Below are 6,958 nucleotides of genomic sequence, written 5' to 3' on the forward strand. Positions count from 1 at the left end.
CTAGCACCCAATTGACTCCCATTTACTCCTTGTCCGACTCCCAACATCGCCCAGAATGCACCGCGCGGCCCTTGACAATGTACACAATAGGTGTTAATACGAATCGAATGGATTTTCCCATCTCATTTCTTAAAGTATTTCTGAGGTATACCTCAACGTTAGACACTTGCTATCCAACGGAGCACTGCAATTGGTTGCCAAAACATATGGGGCGGGGCTTAGTGAATTGTCAATTATACACTGTAGCATCCACCTCGGGAACGTACAACAATATAACCACCAGCAAACAAGTGCTGGATTTCAGAAACACCTCTTGCAGCACTATAGTCCAACCATGTTGTTGCATCTCTGTTTCCTCAGCCACCTTACTCTGCCTCTAATACTAATAAATTATTTGTTAGAACAAACAAAGCATAAAAGACAAGCTAATGACAGGTCAAACATTGGTCATCTTTAATATACTTAAGTGTCTGTTTACAAATGGAAACATATACTGTATATAATTGAGTATACTCCCTAGATGCTTATGTAACTTCTGTACAGTATGAGTGTATTTAGCCAGCAGAGGATCAGAATGCCACCCACTCAAGCATTCGAAAGCAGCTTCCAACACAAAAACATTGACACTCATAGATACACAAATACAGATCGTTTGGATCTGCTAAATGTTACCGATGCCTTAATTCTATTAAGAATGATTAATTGATTCTGAATGAGAATATTAGTACATGTGTATATCCTTCCTGATATAAGACTTAACTACACTCTTAGAAAAAAGGTTTCAAAGGGGTTCTTCGGTTGTCACTATAGGATAACCCTTTTGGGTTCCAGGAATAACTTTTTTGGGTTCCAAGTATAACTATTTTGGGTTCCATGTAGAACCCTCTGAATAAAAGAGTTTTCAAAGGGTTCTCCTATGGGTACAGCCGAAGAAGCCTTTTAGGTTCTTGATAGCGCTTTTTGTTTCCTAAGATTGTATGTACATATTGTGAACATTATCATCTATTCATATGTAAATAGAGAGGGGGGGGGGTGTTAAAGAACTTACTGCTGTATGTAATAGACAGTGTTGCATTGGATAGTTTGTAGTAAACAGATGTTTTAATATTGACAAACTTCCATAAAGCTCATAAATGTGTCCACTCTTTGGCACTGAATTTGTAGTCATGTATTGATATTTATTTATTGCGGTGTGCTGTAAATTAAATAGACATTGTCATTATTTATTCAATGTGATTTCCACCTTGTCTATTGATCCCCAAATCATTTGGTCATGTAACAAAGAGTGATCTTGTCAGCCCCTGTGTCAAACCAATTCAACACCTTTGCAGATACAAAGGTCCCTAGAGCTGGCGTAACTGAACAGGAAAGTGTTTTCCCCATAATTGTCCTGTATGAAACACAGGTAGGTTTTTGCACTTCTAGTATATTTACGTTTTTTGTTTGTTTGTTGTTTGCAAAAAATAATACATGAAAATATAGGACTGAAAGAAGTTATACGTGTTGATCAGGTAAAAACAAAACTGAACAACACTTGGCTTGTGTTTGATTTCTGCACAACACTGTTCTGTGGTGTAGGACCTTCATCCTCCTGTGGGACTCTTAGATTTATTGTCATAAAACCTGAGACAAATCTGATGTATTTATGGTAGGCTTACTGAATGCTCACACCTGGTATATATACACATGTATTCATTGTATACATTCTAATTGTGTTTTCTTGTATCTGAATATATAGAGAGAAGACACTGACAATATCAATAAATTTGACTATTGTATTGGGGCTTTTGTTTGCAGTCAGTCACCTTTTTATCTGGCTTCTCTACTCCTGTGTTCTTATCATCTATAGGTTTTTCAATAGGAAGCACATTTCATCCCTGAATAAAGATGGGTACCATACACATTGCTATATGAATAAATACACTTTATGGCTCTATAAGTGACTCACGGCATTATACCTAAAGCGGACATTACCATTGGCTGCCTGGTGTTGCGTTAACAGAAATTCCATGCGGCCTTGTTTACAAGTTCAAACACTGGAAAGTGAGATATAAACTACACCATGATAGAAATCCTCATTATTTTGTTTAATGATTTTTCAATTTGAGCGTAAAAATGTCTATAGCCTATACTTTCTCGTTCTAAACTTCTAACGCGGCTGTGGCTTCGTGACAATGATCGCGAGAGCATCTTCCCACCAATTTGAAGGCTCTGATGCAGTTTCAACTCTGGCACCGCCAAAACATCCGCTATGTGGGTGTCTGCTATCACCGGTTAACGCTTGATCTGATTGAATCTAGGCCTTAGACTACATGGTTTAAAATGTATTGGAGTTGAAGACTGGGGAGCTACAGTGCTTAATGGAAGTATACTGCTCAAAAAAATAAAGGGAACACTTAAACAACACATCCTAGATCTGAATGAAAGAAATAATCTTATTAAATACTTTTTTCTTTACATAGTTGAATGTGCTGACAACAAAATCACACAAAAATAATCAATGGAAATCCAATTTATCAACCCATGGAGGTCTGGATTTGGAGTCGCATTCAAAATTAAAGTGGAAAACCACACTACAGGCTGATCCAACTTTGATGTAATGTCCTTAAAACAAGTCAAAATGAGGCTCAGTAGTGTGTGTGTGGCCTCCACTTGCCTGTATGACCTCCCTACAACGCCTGGGCATGCTCCTGATGAGGTGGCGGATGGTCTCCTGAGGGATCTCCTCCCAGACCTGGACTAAAGCATCCGCCAACTCCTGGACAGTCTGTGGTGCAATGTGGCGTTGGTGGATGGAGCGAGACATGATGTCCCAGATGTGCTCAATTGGATTCAGGTCTGGGGAACGGGCGGGCCAGTCTATAGCATCAATGCCTTCCTCTTGCAGGAACTGCTGACACACTCCAGCCACATGAGGTCTAGCATTGTCTTGCATTAGGAGGAACCCAGGGCCAACCGCACCAGCATATGGTCTCACAAGGGGTCTGAGGATCTCATCTCGGTACCTAATGGCAGTCAGGCTACCTCTGGCGAGCACATGGAGGGCTGTGCGGAGTCCCAAAGAAATGCCACCCCACACCATGACTGACCCACCGCCAAACCGGTCATGCTGGAGGATGTTGCAGGCAGGAGAACGTTCTCCACGGCGTCTCCAGACTCTGTCACGTCTGTCACATGTGCTCAGTGTGAACCTGCTTTCATCTGTGAAGAGCACAGGGCGCCAGTGGCGAGTTTGCCAATCTTGGTGTTCTCTGGCAAATGCCAAACGTCCTGCACGGTGTTGGGCTGTAAGCACAACCCCCACCTGTGGACGTCGGGCCCTCATACCACTCTCATGGAATCTGTTTCTGACCGTTTGAGCAGACACATGCACATTTGTGGCCTGCTGGAGGTCATTTTGCAGGGCTCTGGCAGTGCTTCTCCTGCTCCTCCTTGCACAAAGGCGGAGGTAGCGGTCCTGCTGCTGGGTTGTTGCCCTCCTACGGCCTCCTCCACGTCTCCTGGTAGCGCCTCCATGCTCTGGACACTACGCTGACAGACACAGCAAACCTTCTTGCCACAGTTCGCATTGATGTGCCATCCTGGATGAGCTGCACTACCTGAGCCACTTGTGTGGGTTGTAGACTCCGTCTCATGCTACCACTAGAGTGAAAGCACCGCCAGCATTCAAAAGTGACCAAAACATCAGCCAGGAAGCATAGGAACTGAGAAGTGGTCTGTGGTTACCACCTGCAGAACCACTCCTTTATTGGGGGTGTCTTGCTAATTGCCTATAATTTCCACCTGTTGTCTATTCCATTTGCACAACAGCATGTGACATTTATTGTCAATCAGTGTTGCTTCCTAAGTGGACAGTTTGATTTCACAGAAGTGTGATTGACTTGGAGTTACATTGTGTTGTTTAAGTGTTCCCTTTATTTTTTTGAGCAGTGTATTTCCTTCATTATAAAAATGGGCTAAGGGAAGGCCTGCTGTGAGGCCTTAAGCTGGAGGCAGATGAACATACACAACCACTCACACTCACACAAATGGACACATACTGTAGGCACACTCACATGCAGAATGTAATCATGCACCCATGTATATCTTTGAAATAGACTTACAATAATGCCGTTGGGTCTATTTGTACTGTAGGCTCTCTGAGACTGCCTTTTCCCATACTATAATAAAAGACAATGCTGACATGCATTATTCATATACGGGGTGTGTGTGTGTACAAATGATGGGTTCTCTGTTGCTATGAGCAATAGGCCTATCTACAGTTTGAGTACAGGCTGAAGTGTGGTGTGGGAGATGGGAAAAAATACCTCTTCAGCATGTCAAAGGAAGTTGTGTGTGTGGGCTGTAGCAGTTGCAGGGCATGCAAAGCGCAGGAACAACAGTTCAACAACCAACAACAGAGTGAGCTGCAGGCACTACCCAGCAAGCAAAATGTATTTTCCAGATGTTGAAGTCAGGTGTATTTTAGGTGCTGAATGAAAGGTGAAAAGACGTCTTCTCCGGACTTCAATAAAAGACGTCTTATATGTATATGTATGTTGCAAATGTCTTATTCGGAAGACGAAAATACCTATTTTAAGGACGTTGAAATCAAAGTAATTTCCGGTTCTGAATGTAAGTAGAAAAGATGTCATTTACAGGCAACTTTTTTGGTCATTGATTCTATACACAAATTTGAACTGCCCATACATTCTCAGTAAAGTAATCATATCACAATAATACTTTTTCAATCCTATTAATACAGGAGCCAACAGAATATGTATTATTACTCCCATCTGTCACATGCAGTTATCGTAGAGTTTTCAAAAGCTTTAAACTGGCAGCAATCATGTTCAAAGTAGTCCAACAGAACAGTTAACATTCTCAGTAACGTTTTTCTTTTCTTTCTATGACTGTGATATGTTGTTATTTATCTACCTTAGTTGAATGCACTGACTGTAAGTTGGTTTGACCAAAATGTAAATGTATATTTTTGCAAAGCATGCTGGGTATTATCCTAATGAGCTCCGCCCCCAAACAAGTACACATTTGGTTGGTCCAGACCAGACCAAATCTGAATCAATCATAGATTTCAAGCACAGGAGGTTGGTGGCACCTTAATTGGGGAGGATGGGCTTGTGGTAATGGCTGGAGCGGAATCTTTGGAATGGTAGCAAATACATTAAACACATGGTTCCACATGGTTCCCATTATTATGCCTTCCTCCCCTCAGCCCAGAAGTCAGTGGAGGCTGCTATGTTTCATAAATTTGAACATCACAGTACAGTACGGCACAGTTTAGTACAGTACGATATGGTATGGTACATTTACGTTTACATTTACATCATTTAGCAGACGCTCTTATCCAGAGCGACTTACAAATTAAACGGTACAGGACTACTGTGCTTTATTCTACTGTACTGAACTATGATGATACTGCTGTGTTGTTCAAACTGAATTAATCATAGAAGTCTGTTTGGACCAATTCAAGGTGAGTCCGGACCAGACCATAGCGGAATCAATTATACATCTAAAAGATGTCGCTGTTGGTAAATGCTTAGTGGGTAATGCCTGTCATAAACATCTAGTATTATCCAGATTGTATGTCATAGCCTTTTGGTCAATAGTATTTTGTTTACAATGTAAGACAGTATTTTAATACAATTATACAAAACGTTTGAGTAGCTATGTAGTGGGGTGCAGTAGTTTAGTTATGCTTTGCATTACAATCTTTAGCCTTATGTCGACCTCTGCAGGTATATCTGTCAAACTACATGCAAACGAATATCATATCCCATAATGCCTTGGAGATATTCAAATCGTCGCCTGTTTTCTGAACCCGTACGCCAGCCGAAATAGCTCAGTTGGGAGAGCGTTAGACTGAAGATCTAAAGGTCCCTGGTTCGATCCCGGGTTTCGGCAGAGACGAGACTGTGCAGTTCTTTTACAATTTCACAAAGAAAATGGACACCTTATACTGTTTAAAACTAGCTAACCACGACTTTCAAATGTCACGCAAGCCGAAATAGCTCAGTTGGGAGAGCGTTAGACTGAAGATCTAAAGGTCCCTGGTTCGATCCCGGGTTTCGGCAGAGACGTTCTTTTACAATTGGTTAATGTTGCGACAGTTCGTTTCTGGTAACAGAACAAAATAGTCAGCACATAGTAACTTCTGATTTAGCTGTACTTTAATTAATGCAAACACGTGCGTGGTATATGTGTGGTTCGTATATATACGGTCTCGCTGTTTTACCTCGCAGGGCAAAACAGAGAAGAGAGCGACACATCCTATTGTTCTCTCTTTTATACTGAGAGATATTTCCCGCTCAATGCTGGCCTGTCCGAGGGAGGAGGAGCGTGGTTTAAACTTGCTCCTCCTGTCGTCGGCGTGTTGGCTGATCCCAGCGTCGTGACGCACTTCCTGTTGCCGGTTGTAGTTCTTCTTGTCTTCAACAGTTGATTTACTCGTAGTTTATGTACTTAGCATAGCTTCCCCAGTATATTATAAAGGTTATGCATACAAATAGCCAGTTCAACCCTAACAAATTTCACAAAGAAAATGAAATGGACACCTTATACTGTTTAAAATACATAGCAAGCTAGCTGACAAGTTAGATTAAGCTATACATCCGTTTGATTAGTAGAAATTAATTGTTCTTCCTCCAAGTAATGTACATTTCTGATTACTTATTTGATTAATAATGCCTGATAACCTAGATAGTCGTACTCTTCTGAAACATAAAATGCTCGATATCCTCCCCTGACAACGGTGTGTCGAGGAAATGTCTGGTTGCGACAACCAATCATATCGCCGTCTGCCACCAAGAACTAACCAAGAATTGCACTCTCCGACCAATCCGAGACACCAGCGCAACCACTAGGTAACCAATATTGACCAATGAGGATAGAGCTATGGCGGGATCTTTAAACGCAGAAAGAGTGCCATGCAAATATATATTTCCTCTCAGGTAATTCTGTT

The 6,958-nt window shown here is 41.6% G+C and overlaps 2 non-coding genes across 2 annotated transcripts; both read left to right on the plus strand.

Moving 5' to 3' along the window:
* Positions 1–5,828: 5,828 nt before the first annotated feature.
* trnaf-gaa (transfer RNA phenylalanine (anticodon GAA)) lies at positions 5,829–5,901 on the plus strand. The gene has a single exon. It is a non-coding gene; the product is annotated as a tRNA-Phe (tRNA).
* A 97-nt stretch (positions 5,902–5,998) lies between these two features.
* Positions 5,999–6,071, plus strand: trnaf-gaa (transfer RNA phenylalanine (anticodon GAA)). Its single transcript has one exon. It is a non-coding gene; the product is annotated as a tRNA-Phe (tRNA).
* The last annotated feature ends 887 nt before the right edge of the window (positions 6,072–6,958 follow it).

The sequence above is a fragment of the Salmo salar genome, chromosome ssa22, assembly GCF_905237065.1.
Source record: "Salmo salar chromosome ssa22, Ssal_v3.1, whole genome shotgun sequence".
Classification (NCBI taxonomy): domain Eukaryota; kingdom Metazoa; phylum Chordata; class Actinopteri; order Salmoniformes; family Salmonidae; genus Salmo; species Salmo salar.